Source organism: Ranitomeya variabilis, chromosome 4 (assembly GCF_051348905.1).
Source record: "Ranitomeya variabilis isolate aRanVar5 chromosome 4, aRanVar5.hap1, whole genome shotgun sequence".
Lineage (NCBI taxonomy): Eukaryota > Metazoa > Chordata > Amphibia > Anura > Dendrobatidae > Ranitomeya > Ranitomeya variabilis.
In genome coordinates, this window is record NC_135235.1 from 528,261,285 (window position 1) to 528,278,893 (window position 17,609).

Below are 17,609 nucleotides of genomic sequence, written 5' to 3' on the forward strand. Positions count from 1 at the left end.
ACTAGCCTAAGGGAGATGACGAAGGACGAATATGTCCCTTTTCCAAGGACTCCTTTATATATTCTCGCATAGCAGCATGTTCAGGTACAGACAAATTAAATAAACGACCCTTTGGGTACTTACTACCCGGAATCAAATCTATGGCATAATCGCACTCCCGGTGCGGAGGTAATGAACCAAGCTTAGGTTCTTCAAAAACGTCACGATATTCAGTCAAGAATTCAGGAATCTCAGAGGGCATAGATGATGAAATGGAAACCACAGGTACGTCCCCATGCGTCCCCTTACATCCCCAGCTTAACACAGACATAGCTTTCCAGTCAAGGACTGGGTTATGAGATTGCAGCCATGGTAATCCAAGCACCAACACATCATGTAGGTTATACAGCACAAGAAAGCGAATAATCTCCTGGTGATCCGGATTAATCCGCATAGTTACTTGTGTCCAGTATTGTGGTTTATTGCTAGCCAATGGGGTGGAGTCAATCCCCTTTAGGGGTATAGGAGTTTCAAGAGGCTCCAAATCATACCCACAGCGTTTGGCAAAGGACCAATCCATAAGACTCAAAGCGGCGCCAGAGTCGACATAGGCATCCGCGGTAATAGATGATAAAGAACAAATCAGGGTCACAGATAGAATAAACTTAGACTGTAAAGTGCCAATTGAAACAGACTTATCAAGCTTCTTAGTACGCTTAGAGCATGCTGATATAACATGAGTTGAATCACCGCAATAGAAGCACAACCCATTTTTTCGTCTAAAATTCTGCCGTTCACTTCTGGACAGAATTCTATCACATTGCATATTCTCTGGCGTCTTCTCAGTAGACACCGCCAAATGGTGCACAGGTTTGCGCTCCCGCAGACGCCTATCGATCTGGATAGCCATTGTCATGGACTCATTCAGACCCGCAGGCACAGGGAACCCCACCATAACATCCTTAATGGCATCAGAGAGACCCTCTCTGAAATTCGCCGCCAGGGCGCACTCATTCCACTGAGTAAGCACAGCCGATTTACGGAATTTCTGGCAGTATATTTCAGCTTCGTCTTGCCCCTGAGATAGGGACATCAAGGCCTTTTCCGCCTGAAGCTCTAACTGAGGTTCCTCATAAAGCAACCCCAAGGCCAGAAAAAACGCATCCACATTGAGCAACGCAGGATCCCCTGGAGCCAATGCAAAAGCCCAATCCTGAGGGTCGCCCCGGAGCAAGGAAATCACAATCCTGACCTGCTGAGCAGGATCTCCAGCAGAGCGAGATTTCAGGGACAAAAACAACTTGCAATTATTTTTGAAATTTTGAAAGCAAGATCTATTCCCCGAGAAAAATTCAGGCAAAGGAATTCTTGGTTCAGATATAGGAACATGAACAACAAAATCTTGTAAATTTTGAACTTTCGTGGTGAGATTATTCAAACCTGCAGCTAAACTCTGAATATCCATTTTAAACAGGTGAACACAGAGCCATTCCAGGATTAGAAGGAGAGAGAGAGAGAAAGGCTGCAATATAGGCAGACTTGCAAGAGATTCAATTACAAGCACACTCAGAACTGAAAAAAAAAAAAAATCTTCAGCAGACTTCTCTTTTCTCTCCTTTCTCTGTCAATTAATTTAACCCTTTTTGGCCGGTCAAACTGTTATGGTTCTCAATGGCAAGAGAACATAGCCCAGCAAACATAAGAACTAGCTCTTGGAAGGATGGAAACTAAACTGACCATGAACTAAACCTGCCGCACAACTAACAGTAGCCGGGTAGCGTAGCCTGCGTTTTATCCCTAGACGCCCAGCGCCGGCCGGAGGACTAACTAATCCTGGCAGAGGAAAATATAGTCCTGGCTCACCTCTAGAGAAATTTCCCCGAAAGGCAGACAGAGGCCCCCACAAATATTGGCGGTGATTTTAGATGAAATGACAAACGTAGTATGAAAAATAGGTTTAGCAAAATTGAGGTCCGCTTACTAGATAGCAGGAAGACAGAAAGGACACTTTCATGGTCAGCTGAAAACCCTATCAAAATACCATCCTGAAATTACTTTAAGACTCTAGTATTAACTCATAACATCAGAGTGGCAATTTCAGATCACAAGAGCTTTCCAGACACAGAAACGAAACTACAGCTGTGAACTGGAACAAAATGCAAAAACAAACAAGGACTAAAGTCCAACTTAGCTGGGAGTTGTCTAGCAGCAGGAACATGCACAGAAAGGCTTCTGATTACAATGTTGACCGGCATGGAAGTGACAGAGGAGCAAGGCTAAATAGCGACTCCCACATACTGATGGAAACAGGTGAACAGAGAGGATGATGCACACCAGTTCAATTCCACCAGTGGCCACCGGGGGAGCCCAAAATCCAATTTCACAACAGGTTAGGGTTAGAATTAGGGTTAGGGTTGCAATTAGGGTTAGGGTTGCAATTAGGGTTAGGGTTAGAATTAGGGTTAGGGTTGCAATTAGGGTTAGTTTAGAATTAAGGTTAGGGTTACAATTAGGGTTAGGGTAAGAATTAGGGTTAGGGTTACGGTTGCAATTAGGGCTAGGGTTAGAATTAGGGTTAGGGTTAGAATAAGAGTTAGAATTAGGGTTAGGGTTAGAATTAGGCTATGTGCACACGGTAATTACTTAACCAATGATGTCCCACAATACTGATTTGGCACTTCAAAGCATTTCAGACAATAATTAGGGAACTCAGTTGGAATTAACCCCTGAGCCCAAGGAAGAGAACCAACGGATACCAAAACATATCTTAATTTATTGACAAAAAATAATACAGAAAAAAACTTGGTACATACAATGCAAAAAAATACCAAGGGAAGACCAAAGCACAACCCTCCACCATGTAACACAATTGTATACCAGGGTAATTAAGTGTAACAAAAATAAGAGCAAAATATTTGTTGGATTTAACTCACACTATAGTTATGCAAAAGCATTATGGAATATGCCAGGTATAGGAGATACGAATTAACTAATCAATAGGTGCCTTAGTCAGGCATACACAATAAGTCCTACTTATATACGGCATAAGCCATAGATGGCATTACCTTAGAAATAAGAGTCCCTGGTGTGTTAGAATGATGAACGAAATGGTGCAGGATGGCCTAGTCCTCCCCTCTCGCCCCTCGGGGCCATTTCATTCATCATTCTAACACACCAGGGACTCTTATTTCTAAGGTAATGCCATCTATGGTTTATGCCGTATATAAGTAGGACTTATTGTGTATGCCTGACTAAGGCACCTATTGATTAGTTAATTCGTATCTCCTATACCTGGCATATTCCATAATGCTTTTGCATAACTATAGTGTGAGTGTTAGTGTTATTTTTTGTCAATAAATTAAGATATGTTTTGGTATCTGTTGGTTCTCTTCCTTGGGCTCAGGGGTTAATTCCAACTGAGTTCCCTAATTATTGTCTATGTGCACACGGTGCGGATTTGGCTGCGGATCCGCAGTGGATTGGCCGCAGTTTTCCATCACGTTTACAGTACCATGTAAACCTATGGAAAACCATATCTGCTGTGTCCATTGTGCGGAAAATACTGTGCTGAAACGCTGCGTTGTGTTTTCCGCAGCATGTCAATTCTTTGTGCGGACTCCGTAGCATTTTACACCTGTTCCTCAATAGGAATCTGTAGGTGAAATCCGCACAAAAAACACTGGAAATCTGTGGTAAATCCGCAGGTAAAACGCAGTGCATTTTACCTGCGCATTTTAAAAAAACGGTGGGGAAAAATCCACACACAAATCCGCAACGTGGGCACATAGCCTTAGGGTAAGGGTTGGGTTAGGCTTGTGGTTAGGGTTATGGTTAGGGTTGGGATTAGGATTAGGTGTGTGTTGGGGTTAGGGTTGTGGTTAGGGTTACGGTTGGGATTAGGGTTAGGGGTGTGTTGGGGTTAGGGTTGTGATTAGGGTTAAGGGTGTGTTGGGGCTAGTTGGGGTTTGCACTGTTTAGGCACATCAGGGGGTCTCAAAACGCGACATGGCGCCACCATTGATTCCAGCCAATCTTGCGTTCAAAAAGTCAAATGGTGCTCCCTCCCTTCCGAGCCCCGACGTGCGCCCAAACAGTGGTTTTCCCAAACATATGGGGCATAAGCGTACTCAGGAAAAATTGCACAACAACTTTGGGGGTCTAATTTCTCCTGTTACCCTTGGGAAAATAAAAAATGGGGGATAAAAATTATTTTTGTGGGAAAAAAATATTTTTTTTATCTTCACGGCTCTGCTTTATAAAATTCTGTGAAGCACTTTGGGGTTCAAAGTACTCACCGCACATCTAGATAAGTTCCTTGGGGGGTCTAGTTTCCAAAATGGGGTCACTTGTGGGGGAGCTCCCATGTTTAGGCACACAGGGACTCTCCAAACGCGACATGGTGTCCGCTAACGATTGGAGCTAATTTTTCATTCAAAAAGTCAAATGGCACTCCTTCCCTTCCGAGCCTTGCCGTGTGCCCAAACAGTGGTTTACACCCACATGTGAGGTATCGGTGTACTCAGAAGAAATTGCCCAACAAATTTTAGGATCCATTTTATCCTGTTGCCCATGTGAAAATGAAAAAAATTGAGACTAAAAGAATTTTTTTGTGAAAAAAAAAAGTACTTTTTCATTTTTATGGATCAGCTGTGAAGCACCTGGAGGTTTAAAGTGCTCACTATGCATCTAAATAAGTTCCTTGGGGGGTCTAGTTTCCAAAATGGGGTCACTTGTGGGGGAGCTCCAATCTTTAGGCACACAGGAGCTCTTCAAACTCGACATGGTTTCCGCTAAAGATTGGAGCCAATTTTTAATTCAAAAAGTCAAATAGCGCTCCTTCCCTTCCGAGCCCTGTCGTGCGCCCAAACAGTGGTTCCCCCCCACATATGGGGTATCGGCGTACTCAGGACAAATTGTACAATGACTTTCGGTGTCCAGTTTCTCCTTTTACCCTTGGGAAAATTAAAAAATTGTTGCTAAAAGATCATGTTTGTGACTAAAAAGTCATTTTTTCCTTCCATGTTGCTTCTGCTGCTGTGAAACCTGGAGGGTTAAACTTCTTGAATGTGGTTTTGAGCACCTTGAGGGGTGCAGTTTTTAGAATGGTGTCACTTTTGGGTATTTTCAGCCATATAGACCCCTCAAACTGACTTCAAATGTGAGGTGGTCCCTAAAAAAAATGGTTTTGTAAATTTCGAGGTCAAAATGAGAAATCGCTGGTCAAATTTTAACCCTTATAATGTCCTAGCAAAAAAAGATTTGTTTCCAATATTGTGCTGATGTAAAGTAGACAAGAGGGAAATGTAATTTACTAACTATTTTGTATCACATAACTCTCTGGTTTAACAGAATAAAAATTAAAAATTTGAAAATTGCTAAATTTTCTAAATTTTCGGCAAATTTCCATTTTTTTTCACAAATAAATGCAAAAATTATTGAACCAGCAAAGCCTTTTAAATGACGTGTGAATGTGGTATGGAGTACATTGGTAAAACTTCGAGAGAGCTGAGGAGAAGAGTAGGGGAACACCATAGGGACACCATAAATTGTAGAGACACTCCTGTAGCCAACCATATCAACAATATGCGATTTGCATACATGCGGTCATATGCTAACTAGATGCGCACAGCCTCATTCAATACAAGTGAAATTAACAAAGCCAAGTACAATCAGTTGGAATGTAGCCGGAGGTGTGAAAATCGCTTATTTGCCATCATATAGAGGCCTTCTCCTCATAGTGTGCACTATGAGGATTCAGAAGTCTGAAGTTACATAGATTTTAACCTCAACCCCTTTAATAATCAGTATGGTGGTATTATCAATACTGTATATGCTGGTAATATTTGTTATGGTTTGTTGGTATTTGTCTGAAATACTGCAATATTATTGAATAACTAGATGGTGGCCCGATTCTAACGCATCGGGTATTCTAGAATATGTATGCTTAGTGTATAGCACAGCTCACGTAGTATATTGCGCAGCCCACGCAGTACATTGCACAGCCCACGCAGTACATTGCGCAGCCCACGCAGTAAATTGCGCAGCCCACGCAGTACATTGCGCTGCCAACGCAGTACATTGCGCAGCCAACGCAGTACATTGCGCAGCCCACGTAGTACATTGCACAGCCCACGTAGTACATTGCGCAGCCCACGTAGTACATTGCGCAGCCCACGTAGTACATTACGCAGCCAACGTTGTACATTGCGCAGCCCACATACTACATTGCGCAGCCCACGTACTACATTGCGCAGCCCACGTAGTACATTGAGCAGCCCATGTAGTACATTGCACAGCCCACGTAGTATATTGCGCAGCCCACGTTGTATATTGCGCAGCTCACGTTGTATATTGCGCAGCCCACGTTGTATATTGCGCAGCCCACGTAGTATATTGCGCAGTCCACATAGTATATCGCGCAGCCCACATTGTATAATGTGCAGCCCACGTAGTATATTGCGCAGCCCACGTTGTACATTGCGCAGCCCACATTGTACATTGCGCAGCCCACGTTGTATATTGCGCAGCCCACGTAGTATATTGCGCAGCCCACATTGTATATTGCGCAGGCCACGTAGTATATTGCGCAGGCCACGTAGTATATTGCGCAGCCCACGTTGTATATTGCGCAACCCACGTTGTATATTGCGCAACCCACATTGTATATTGCGCAGCCCACATTGTATATTGCGCAGCCCACGTAGTATATTGCGCAGCCCACGTTGTATATTACGCAGCCCACGTAGTATATTGTGCAGGCCACGTAGTATATTGCGCAGCCCACATTATATATTGCGCAGCCCACGTATATAGCAATGTGGGCAAGATATCCCTGTTACAAAAAAAAGAATTAAAATAAAAAATAGTTATATACTCACCTTCCGTTGGCGCCTGGATCCAGGAAGCGGTTACCGACGCTTGGAATCCACCGAAGCTCCGCCGAGCCGCTCGCGCCGGACGCCATCTTCCTTTCGCAGGATGCATTGCGAAATTACCCAGATGACTTGGCGGTCTCACGAGACCGCTAAATCTTCTGGGTAATTTCGCAATACATCGCCGGGAACGGAAGATGGCGGCCGGCGCCAGCGGCTCGGCGAACTACGGAGGGTGAGTATAGCAGTTTTTTTTTTTTAAATTATTTTTAACATTACATTTTTTTACTATTGATGCCTCATAGGCTGCATCAATAGTAAAAAATTGGGGACACACAGGGTTAATAGCAGTGGTTACGGAGTGTGTTACCCGTGGCATAACGCGGTCCGTTCTCGCTGGCATTAACCCTGTGTGAGCGGTGACCGGACAGCGTATGCGGGCGCCGGGCAGTGAGTGCGGGGAGTAAGGAGCGGCTATTTTCTTCCGGACTGTGCGCGTCGCTGATTGGTCGTGGCAATGGTCGTGGGCGTTTTGCCACGACCAATCAGCGACTTGGATTCCATGCCAGACAGAGGCCGCGACCAATGAATATCCGTGACAGAAGGACAGACAGACGGAAGTGACCCTTAGACAATTATATAGTAGATAATAATTTTGATATTATAATTATGTAATCTTATATAGCAATATTATTGCCATTATTACAAATATTGGTCTTGTAGTAAATCTTGACAGGGTAATATAAGTAACATATCCCCATCTGGTGCTCGGGGGTGGGGACACCATGGGCCTGTGTGATTTCAAATGCCAAGGCTGAATTTCAGTCCTAGTCGTCCCTGGATGTTACCAATTTATATGTCATGCACTGCTAATGGAGCGCCCCCAGGGGCCGTGGGGTACTCGGTACCAGGTCCTGCAGTTCACAGGGGGATGTCACGGTGGCTGACCCGGTCCGTGGCCCTGGGACGTCCGTATAAAAGGGAGAGGTCTTTAAAGGGATATAGTTTGTGTTCGTGACGCCACCTGTGGTATTCGGTCAGGGTGACGACGCTGCTTTAAGGGGTCCGCTGCAGTGATGTTATGGCAGCTAGATAGTATACCTTCCTACAGGTGAAGTATGTCCACAGGGCTTCCCGGTGTGTAGATGGTGGTATATTGAGAGGCGCGGAGAAGAACGAAGACACAAGGTTGCAGTCTCTTTACCTTTACTGAAGACTTCAACGCCCACAGTCCAGGGCACCAGATCACAGGGCAGGCAGAGTCCGGCCGGTTTGGAGGCAAGTCCAGAGTCCCCTTGTCCAGGTGGAAATCAGTAGCCTTCCCTTTCGCTGTGGTGGTGTAGTCCCTTACTTCCTATAGCTTCACTTAAGGGTCTCACAGATGTGGTGTTTCATTCTCTCTGTCCCCCATATAGGATAGGACAAAATCCGTATGACTGGTGACTTGAGCCTGTTTATAGGGTCTCTTAGATAACCCGGCTCTGTAGGTGTCACCGTGCCTCCTGGGTGTAGGTGCGGACAGGTAACCTGTAATTACCTGTCCTGCCGGTCTCTAAAATAAGGGGTAGAGGTCCTTACTCCCTTGGTGTTCCGGCTACCGGGATTTTGCGCCTGAGAAGGAGGCAGCCTGAGTGGGGCTGGTCCCCTTCTGGTATCATCTCCTTTTCTTTGCTTTCCTTCATGCTCACTGCAATACAATTCTCCTTTCAATGTCTCTTTCTTGGAGCTGCAGCTCTGAGGGCATGCACAGCTCCGTTGACCTTCTGTCCTCCTCAGACTCTGGTCTGGAACTCACTAACAGAACTCCTGCCTGGAGCTCTGTCAGGAACTGACTCCTGTCTGGAACTAACTAACTTTCCCTACAGACTACCAGTTATATATATATATATGGGGAGTGACCTAATAAACAGGAGCAGAAGCTCCCCCTGGTGGCCTGGAGTGTGAATGTGTTGCATGTTTGTGATGCCTGGATGCAGTTATCATTCCTTGCCTCCAAACGTAGCATCACTCTCCCCGAGATGAAAGCAATACCACTGCGACGACCAGGACCCTGGGGCGCCGCACTAACCACATACAGGCAAAGCAACTGTAACAATTTATAATAATGGCTAGGGTTTAACATGCGACCTCCCACTAGGAGAATTATGAATGAAGACCTGATATGATGTGGGGGAAAAAAATTCTTGCTGAGAATGCTAGATATTATTAGATAATTCGCAGAGTTGCCATGGTGATAATACAGAAGATGGTGTATATGCAATATGTGAGGCCTTGGGATCCCAGCCCTGGAAATCAGAAGGACGCCCTCAGTAGGAGGGAGTCATGGTCTATTTAAACCAGCAAGGTAAAGGTGTGGGCATCTCCCCATTTTTCTATAAGGAACTGTCAGCACTCTGTTTCTCCTGAATTGTGGGATTCCTTCTTCTTTGGACACTAGGCACTTTAACCCCTTAATCCCATATGACGTACTATCCCGTCGAGGTGACCTGGGATTTAATTCCCAGTGACGGGATAGTACATCATATGCAATCGGCCACGCTCACTGGGGGAGCGCGGCCGATCGCGGCCGGGTGTCAGCTGACTATTGCAGCTGACATCCGGCACTATGTGCCAGGAGCGGTCACGGACCGCTCCTGGCACACTAACCCACGAAACACTGTGATCAAACATGATCATCGCGCAGGGAGGGGGCTCCCTGCGGGCTTCCCTGAGACCCTCGGTACAAGGCAATATGCTCACCTTTTACCGAGCGTCTCCTCCCTGAAGGCCCCGGATCCAAAATGGCCATGGGGCTACTTCCAGGTCCTGCAGGGAGGTGGCTTACAAGCGCCTGTAAGCCTGGATCAGTGCACATCAGATCGGTGATCTGACACAGTGCTCTGCAAAGTGTCAGATCAGCGATCTGTCACTATATAGTGATGTCCCCCCTGGGACAATGTGGTAAGGTAAAAAAAAGACAATATTTAGATGTGTAAAAAAAAAATAATAATAATAATTCCTAAATAAAGAAAAAAAATAATTGTTCCCATAAATACATTTATTTATCTAAATAAAAAATAAAAAAAGTACACATATTTAGTATCGCCGCGTCCGTAACGACCCGACCTATAAAACTGTCCCACTAGTTAACCCCTTCAGTGTACACCGTAAAAAAAAACCGAGGTAAAAAACGCTTTATTATCATACCGCCGAACAAAAAGTGAAATAACACATGATCAAAAAGACGGATATAAATAAACATGGTACCGCTGAAAATGTCATCTTGTCCCGCAAAAAACGAGCTGCCATACAGCATCATCAGCGAAAAAATAAAAAAGTTACAGTCCTCAGAATAAAGCGATGCAAAAATATTTTTTTTTTCTGTAAAATAGTTTTTATGGTATAAAAGCGGCAAAACATAAAAAAATTATATAAATAAGGTATCGCTGTAATCATACTGACCCGAAGAATAAAACTGCTTTATCCATTTTACCAAACATGGAATGGTATAAACGCCCCCCACAAAAGAAATTCATGAATAGCTGATTTTTGGTCATTCTGCCTCACAAAAATTGGAATAAAAAGCAATCAAAAAATGTCACGTGCCCGAAAATATTACCAATAAAAACGTCAACTCGTCCCGCAAAAAACAAGACCTCACATGACTCTGTGGATCAAAATATGGAAAAATTATTGCTCTCAAAATGTGGAGACGCAAAAACTATTTTTTGCAATAAAAAGCGTCTGTTAGTGTGTGACAGCTGCCAATCATAAAAAACCGCTATAAAAGTAAATCAAACCCCCCTTCATGACCCCCTTAGTTAGGGGAAAATAATAAAATTAAAAAATTTATTTATTTCCATTTTCCCATTAGGGTTAGGGCTAGGTTTAGGGTTAGGGCTAGAGTTAGGGCTAGGGTTAGGGCTAGGGTTAGGGCTAGGGTTAGGGCTAGGGTTAGGGCTGGGGTTAGGAATGGGGTAAGGGTTGGGCTAGGGTTAGGGTTGGGGCCAGGGTTAGGGCTACAGTTAGCATTGGGGCTAAAGTTAGGATTAGGGCTGGGGCTAAAGTCAGGGTTAGGGATGGGGCTAAAGTTAGGGTTAGGGCTACAGTTAGGGTTGGGGCTAAAGTTAGGGTTAGGGTTTGGATTACATTTACGGTTGGGATTAGGGTTAGGGGTGTGTCAAGGTTAGGGGTGTGGTTAGAGTTATGGTTGGGATTAGGGTTAGGGGTGTGTTGGAGTTAGGGGTGTGGTTAGGGTTGGGATTAGGGTTACGGGTGTGTTGGGGTTAGGGGTGTGGTTGGGATTAGGGTTAGGGGTGTGCTTGGGTTAGGGTTTCAGTTAGGCTACTTTCACACTTGCGTCGTTTGGCCTCCGTCGCAATGCATCGCTTTGGGAAAAAAACGCATCCTGCAAAAGTGCCCGCAGGATGCGTTTTTTTCCCCATAGACTTGTATTGCCGACGGATCGTGACGTATGGCCATGCGTCGCATCCATCGTGCACTGGATGCGTCGTGTTTTGGCGGACCGTCGTCACAAAAAAACATTCAAGGGAACGTTTTTTCGTACGTCAGATCCTGCATTTCCTACCGCACATGCGTGGCCGGAACTCTGCCCCCTCCTCCCCGGGACTTTAGAATGGGCAGCGGATGCGTTGAAAAACTGCATCCGCTGCCCACGTTGTGCCGAATTTTCACAATGTCCATCAGTACGTAGCGCTGACACTTAGCGACGGCCGCGTACCGACGCAAGTGTGAAAGAAGCCTTACAATTGGGGGTTTCCACTGTTTAGGCACATCGGGGCTCTCCAAACGCGACATGGCGTCCGATATCAATTGCAGCCAATTCTGCGTTGAAAAAGTAAAACAGTGCTCCTTCCCTTCCGAGCTCTCCCATGCGCCCAAACAGGGGTTTACCCCAACATATGGGGTATCAGCGTACTCAGGATAAATTGGACAACAACTTTTGGGGTCCAATTTCTCTTGTTACCCTTGGGAAAATAAAAATTTGTGGGGCTAAAAAAACATTTTTGTGGGAAAAAAATGATTTTTTATTTTCACAGCACTGTGTTATAAACTAGTGAAACACTTGGGGTTCAAAATTCTTACAACACATCTAGATAAGTTCCTTGGGGGGTCTACTTTCCAATATGGGGTCACTTGTGGGGGGTTTCTACTGTTTATGTACATCAGGGGCTCTGCAAATGCAACGTGATGCCTGCTGACCAATCCATTTAAGTCTGCATTCCAAATGGCGCTCCTTCCCTTTCGAGCTCTGCCATGCGCCCAAACGGTGGTTCCCCCCACATATGGTGTATCACCATACTCAGGACAAATTGGACAACAACTTTTAGGGTCCAATTTCTCCTGTTACCCTTGGAAAAATACAAAACTGGGGGGCTAAAAAATAATTTTTGTGGAAAAAAAATGATTTTTTATTTTCACGGCTCAGCGTTATAAACTGTAGTGAAACACTTAGGGGTTCAAAGTTCTCACAACACATCTAGATAAGTTCACTACGTGGTCTAGTTTACAATATGGGGTCACTTGTGGGGGTTTCTACCTTTTCGTTACATCAGGGGCTCTGCAAATGCAACGTGACGCCTGCAGACCAATCCATCTAAGAATGCATTCCAAATGGCGCTCTTTCCTTTCGAGCTTTGCCATGCGCCCAAACGGTAGTTTCCCTCCACATATAGGGTATCAGCGTACTCAGGACAAATTGGACAACAACTTTTGTGGTCCAATTTCTCCTGTTACCCTTGGGAAAATACAAAACTGGGGGCTAAAATATAATTTTTGTGGAAAAAAAAAGGAATTTTTATTTTCACGGCTCTGCGTTTTAGGGCTGTCCCACACGTCCAGATAATTCCGGTACCGGAATAAATCGGTACCGGAGTTATCCGTGTCCGTGTGCCTGTGAACTCACGTAGGCCATACGTGCGGCACACGTGTCCTGCCCGTATGGCGAGTGGGTACCACACGGAGCGTGTGGTACCCACGCGTGTGGTACCCTGCATCGTGCTGAAGCCGCGATTCATATGTTCCCTGCAGCAGCGTTTGCTGCAGAGAAAATATGAATAATAGTGTTTAAAATAAAGATCTATCTGTCTGCCGCCCTCCCACCCCCTGTGCGCCCCCCCGCTGTTCAGAAAATACTCACCCGCTCCCTCGTTGGCTGTCACGGCTTCCTGGACTGGCCCCATCTTCTCCTGTATGCGGTCACGTGGGGCCGATCATTTACAGTCATGACTAAGCGGCTCCACCTCCCATAGGGGCGGAGCTGACTATTCATGATTGTAAATGAGTGGCCCCACGTGACCGCATACAGTAGAAGGCGCGGGGCAGAGAGGAAGGAGTGACAGCCAACGTGGGAGCGGGTGAGTATTTTCTGAACAGCGGGGGGGGGGGGCGCACAGGGGGTGGGAGGGCGGGGGACAGGTAGATCTTTATTTTAAACACTATTATTCATATTTTCTCTGCAGCAAACGCTGCTGCAGGGAACATATGAATCGCGGATTCAGCACCAGTGGGGGGGGGACAGCGCTTACTGTAGCGCTGTATCCGGCACGCCACACGGAGACCGTCCGTGTGAGGTGCGTGTTTTACACGGACCCATTGACTTTAATGGGTCCGTGTAATACGCGCGCTCCCACGAACACTGACATGTCTCCGTGTTTGGCACACGGAGACACGGTCCGCAAAAAATCAATGACATCTGCACAGATGCATTGATTTTAATGGGTCTACGTGTGTCAGTGTCTCCGGTACGTGAGGAAACTGTCACCTCACGTACTGGAGACACTGACGTGTGAAACCGGCCTTAAACTGTAGTAAAACACTTGGGGGTTCAAAGCTCTCACAACACATCTAGATAAGTTCCTTAGGGGGTCTACTTTCCAAATTGGTGTCACTTGTGGGGGGTTTCAATGTTTAGGCACATCAGGGGCTCTCTAAACGCATTTTCTTCTATTACCCTTGGGAAAATAAAACATTGGGGGCGAAAAATCATTTTTGTGAAAAAATATGATTTTTTATTTTTATGGCTCTACATTATAAACTTCTGTGAAGCACTTGGTGGGTCAAAGTGCTCACCACACATCTAGATAAATTCCTTAGAGGGTCTACTTTCCAAAATGGTGTCACTTGTGGGGGGTTTCAATGTTTAGGCACATCAGGGGTTCTCCAAACGCAACATGGCGTCCCATCTCAATTCCAGTCAATTTTGAATTGAAAAGTCAAATGGCGCGCCTTCCCTTCCGAGCTCTGCCATGCGCCCAAACAGTGGTTTACCCCCACATATGGGGTATCGACGTACTCAGGACAAATTGTACAACAACTTTTGGGGTCCATATTCTCCTGTTACCCTTGGTAAAATAAAACAAATTGGAGCTGAATTAATTTTTTGTGAAAAAAAGTTAAATGTTCATTTTTTTTTTAAACATTCCAAAAATTCCTGTGAAACACCTGAAGGGTTAATAAACTTCTTGAATATGATTTTGAGCACCTTGAGGGGTGCAGTTTTTAGAATGGTGTCACACTTGGGTATTTTCTATCATATAGACCCCTCAAAGTGACTTCAAATGTGATGTAGTCCCTAAAAAAAATGGTGTTGTAAAAATGAGAAATTGCTGGTCAACTTTTAACCCTTATAACTCCCTAACGAAAAAAAAAAATTGGTTCCAAAATTGTGCTGATGTAAAGTAGACATGTGGGAAATGTTACTTATTATGTATATTGTGCGACATATCTCTGTGATTTAAGGACATAAAAATTCAAAGTTGGAAAATTGAAAAATTGAAATTTTTTTGCCAAATTTCCATTTTTTTCACCAATAAACGCAGGTAATATCAAAGAAATTTTACCACTATCATGATGCCGAATATGTCACAAGAAAACAGTGTCAGAATCACCGGGATCCATTGAAGCGTTCCAGAGTTATAACTTCATAAAGGGACACTGGTCAGAATTGTAAAAATCGGCCCGGTCATTAACGTGCAAACCACCCTTGGGGCTTAAGGGGTTAAAAGCAATGAGGACCTCATGATTTTTTATGCTATATCTTCCCCTTAGCAAGTACACTCCCCTGATGACATCTCACTACTGAGAAAAGAAATGTGTTGGGAGGGATTTGGGTACTCGGGTTCCTTTTAGGGTGAGAGCACATGCAGAGGGCACGACAGGACAGAGAGATTGGACCAACTGCTCAAGAGTACCGAGGAAGGTCCCTTGGATGTGATGTCCCTTAGGGTAAGTTCACACAGGGTCTTTTTGCTGCTTTTTTTTCTGCAGCAAAACCTGATAATCTTGGCAGGAAAGAAGCTGCTTCAAAAACACAGGTTTAGGTGCTTTTTTTGTGCGGTTTTGGTGCTTTTTCGTCATGCTTTTTTTTCTCTTTGTGCATGCCAATAAAGTTGAGTGCCCCCAGAGAAAAAAAAACTTCCGATAGATAGATAGAATGAATAGATAGAATGACTAGATAGATAGATAGATAGATAGATAGATAGATAGATAGATAGAATGAATAGATAGATAATAGAAAAATGGATAGATTGATATAATCGATAAATTGATAGAATAGATAGAATGAATAAATAGATTGATAGAATAGATAGATTGATAGAATAGATAGATAGATAGATTACCTGCGGTAACCTCTTCAGTGGCATTTTCCCACTGTGCAGAGGTTACCTCAGGTCAGGCTGTGAGGGAGCGCAGGCTCAGTGACGTCACCACTAGTTACTGAGCCTGCGCCCGCTGCTTACCATTCATTCCCCAGTAGTTTACAGCTGGGAGCAGTCGCATTAGCAGCGCTCCCGGTTGTAAACTGTATCTCCCCAGATACTGCGTTGGACACTCGTTATATTGGACTGCGTCAGACCATGGAGTATTTGTGTTGGTTTATTATTTATATTTTAGGAGATCGATGGCTTCGCTTGGATTACCTGAATAATAAAGTGGTAAAACTGTGTGGTGTTTTATTTCATTAAAGGACTTTATTCTGGCTGTGTATTTATTTACATGTAGCAACTATAGGATTAGTATTGGATAGGTGTCTTATAGATGCTTCTCCATTATTAAGCAGTGGGCTTAATGTCAGTGGTGACATGAACCCCACAAATATTACCCCGCTTGCCACCGCTATAGGGCAAGTGGGAAGAGCCGTGCAAAGCGCCAGAATTGGCGCATCGAATAGATGCGCCTTTTCTGGGCAGCTGTGGGCTGTTATTTTTAGGCTGGGGCCTAACCATTGGCCCCTTACCAGCCTGAGAATACCAACTCCCAGCTGTGAGTTTTAGCAAGGCTGGTTGTGGAGCGCTCCCAAGGTGCAGGGCAGTGGGGTACTCGGTACCGGGTCCTTCTGTCTCGGTTCTGGGGATGTCACGGTGGCCCGTCCCGGTCCGTGGCCCTGCTAAGGGGAGCCCAATTAAAGGATGTTGTTTGTCAAGTGTTCGTGATGCCACCTGTGGTGTTCAGTCAGAGTGACCGACGCTGCTAGGGGTCCGCTGGGGTGATGGAATGGCAGCTAGATGTTATACCTTCCCACAGGTGAAGTATGTCCCCAGGGCTTCCCTTGATAAGTAGGTGGCGCAAGGCGCGATGAATAATGAGAACACAAGGTTGCAGTCTCTCTACCTTTTACTGTAGACTTCAGCGTCCACAATCCAGAGTACTGCTAACAGGGATGGCTGAGTCCGGCCGGTCCGAAGGCACATCCAGAGTTCCCTTCGCAGGTGGAAATCAGTAGCCTTCCTACTAGCGCCTGTGTGTTGTAGTACCTCCCTGCTGAGCACCACGGGATAGTCCTCACAACTGTCGTGTATGTTTTCTGATGTTCTTTCTCTCTCTGTCCCCCAGATGATATGGATAGGACAACTTGTATGACGGGGTAGGCCTGGAGCTATTTTATAGGGACCCTAGAGACACCCCTCTCCCACGATTTGCCTCCGTGTCTTCATAGGTATTAAGGTCGGGCAGCCGACTTGGAATCGACTGTCCTGCCAGTCTCTGAAGTAATGCGTAGAGCCTATTACTCCCTCGGTGTTCCGGCCACCGGCTTCGCGCCTCAGAAGGATGTTGCCGATCTTAAGGCAGGACTCCTCCTGGTGTTATCTCCTTGTGCTGTGATCTCGTTTCTCACTTCTCCACAATATACTCTGCTTCTTGTCCTTTCTTAGGATGCTGCCGCAATGAGGTGCAGGCGCAGCTCCGTAACGTTCTATCTCTTGCTAAGTCTCTGCCAGGATCCCACCCCTGACAGGGACCTCTGTCTGCAGCTCCGATGTTCCTCCTTCTCTCCCTGTCTGCCTGACAGGTCTTTCCTGGGTCTCACCCAGCAGCTTTCTCTCTAACTTCCTATCCAACCCCCAGTTTTACCCATGTGTGAGGAGTGGCCTAATAGATAGAACCTTTTGCTCCCCCTGGTGGCTGGAGTGTGAAGTGTAGTGTGTGACTGTGATACCTGGTCAGGTGAACTCTTTTAGTACAATCAGACGTACCATCACTCCCCCTAGTGGGAGAGTGACAATACTGCACGACCAGGACTCTGGGGCGCTGCAGTTGTCAAAAATGAAAGGGACCCCAAGCCATTTTTTTAAATTATTTATTTAAATAATTTAAAAAAAAAGCACGAGGACCCCTCTATTCTTGATAACTAGCCTTGCTGAAGCTGACAGCTGGGGGTTGCAGCCCACAGCTCTGAGTTTTGTCTGGCTGGTTATCAAAAATAGGGGTGAACCCATGCCATTTTTTTTTTAATTATTTACTTAGCGCGCAGGAGCA

General features: G+C 45.3%; 1 protein-coding gene across 1 annotated transcript in view; it reads right to left on the reverse strand.

Moving 5' to 3' along the window:
- Positions 1-17,609, reverse strand: part of STAC2 (SH3 and cysteine rich domain 2) — a 307,072-nt gene that overhangs the window by 237,358 nt on the left and 52,105 nt on the right. The window lies entirely within an intron of this gene.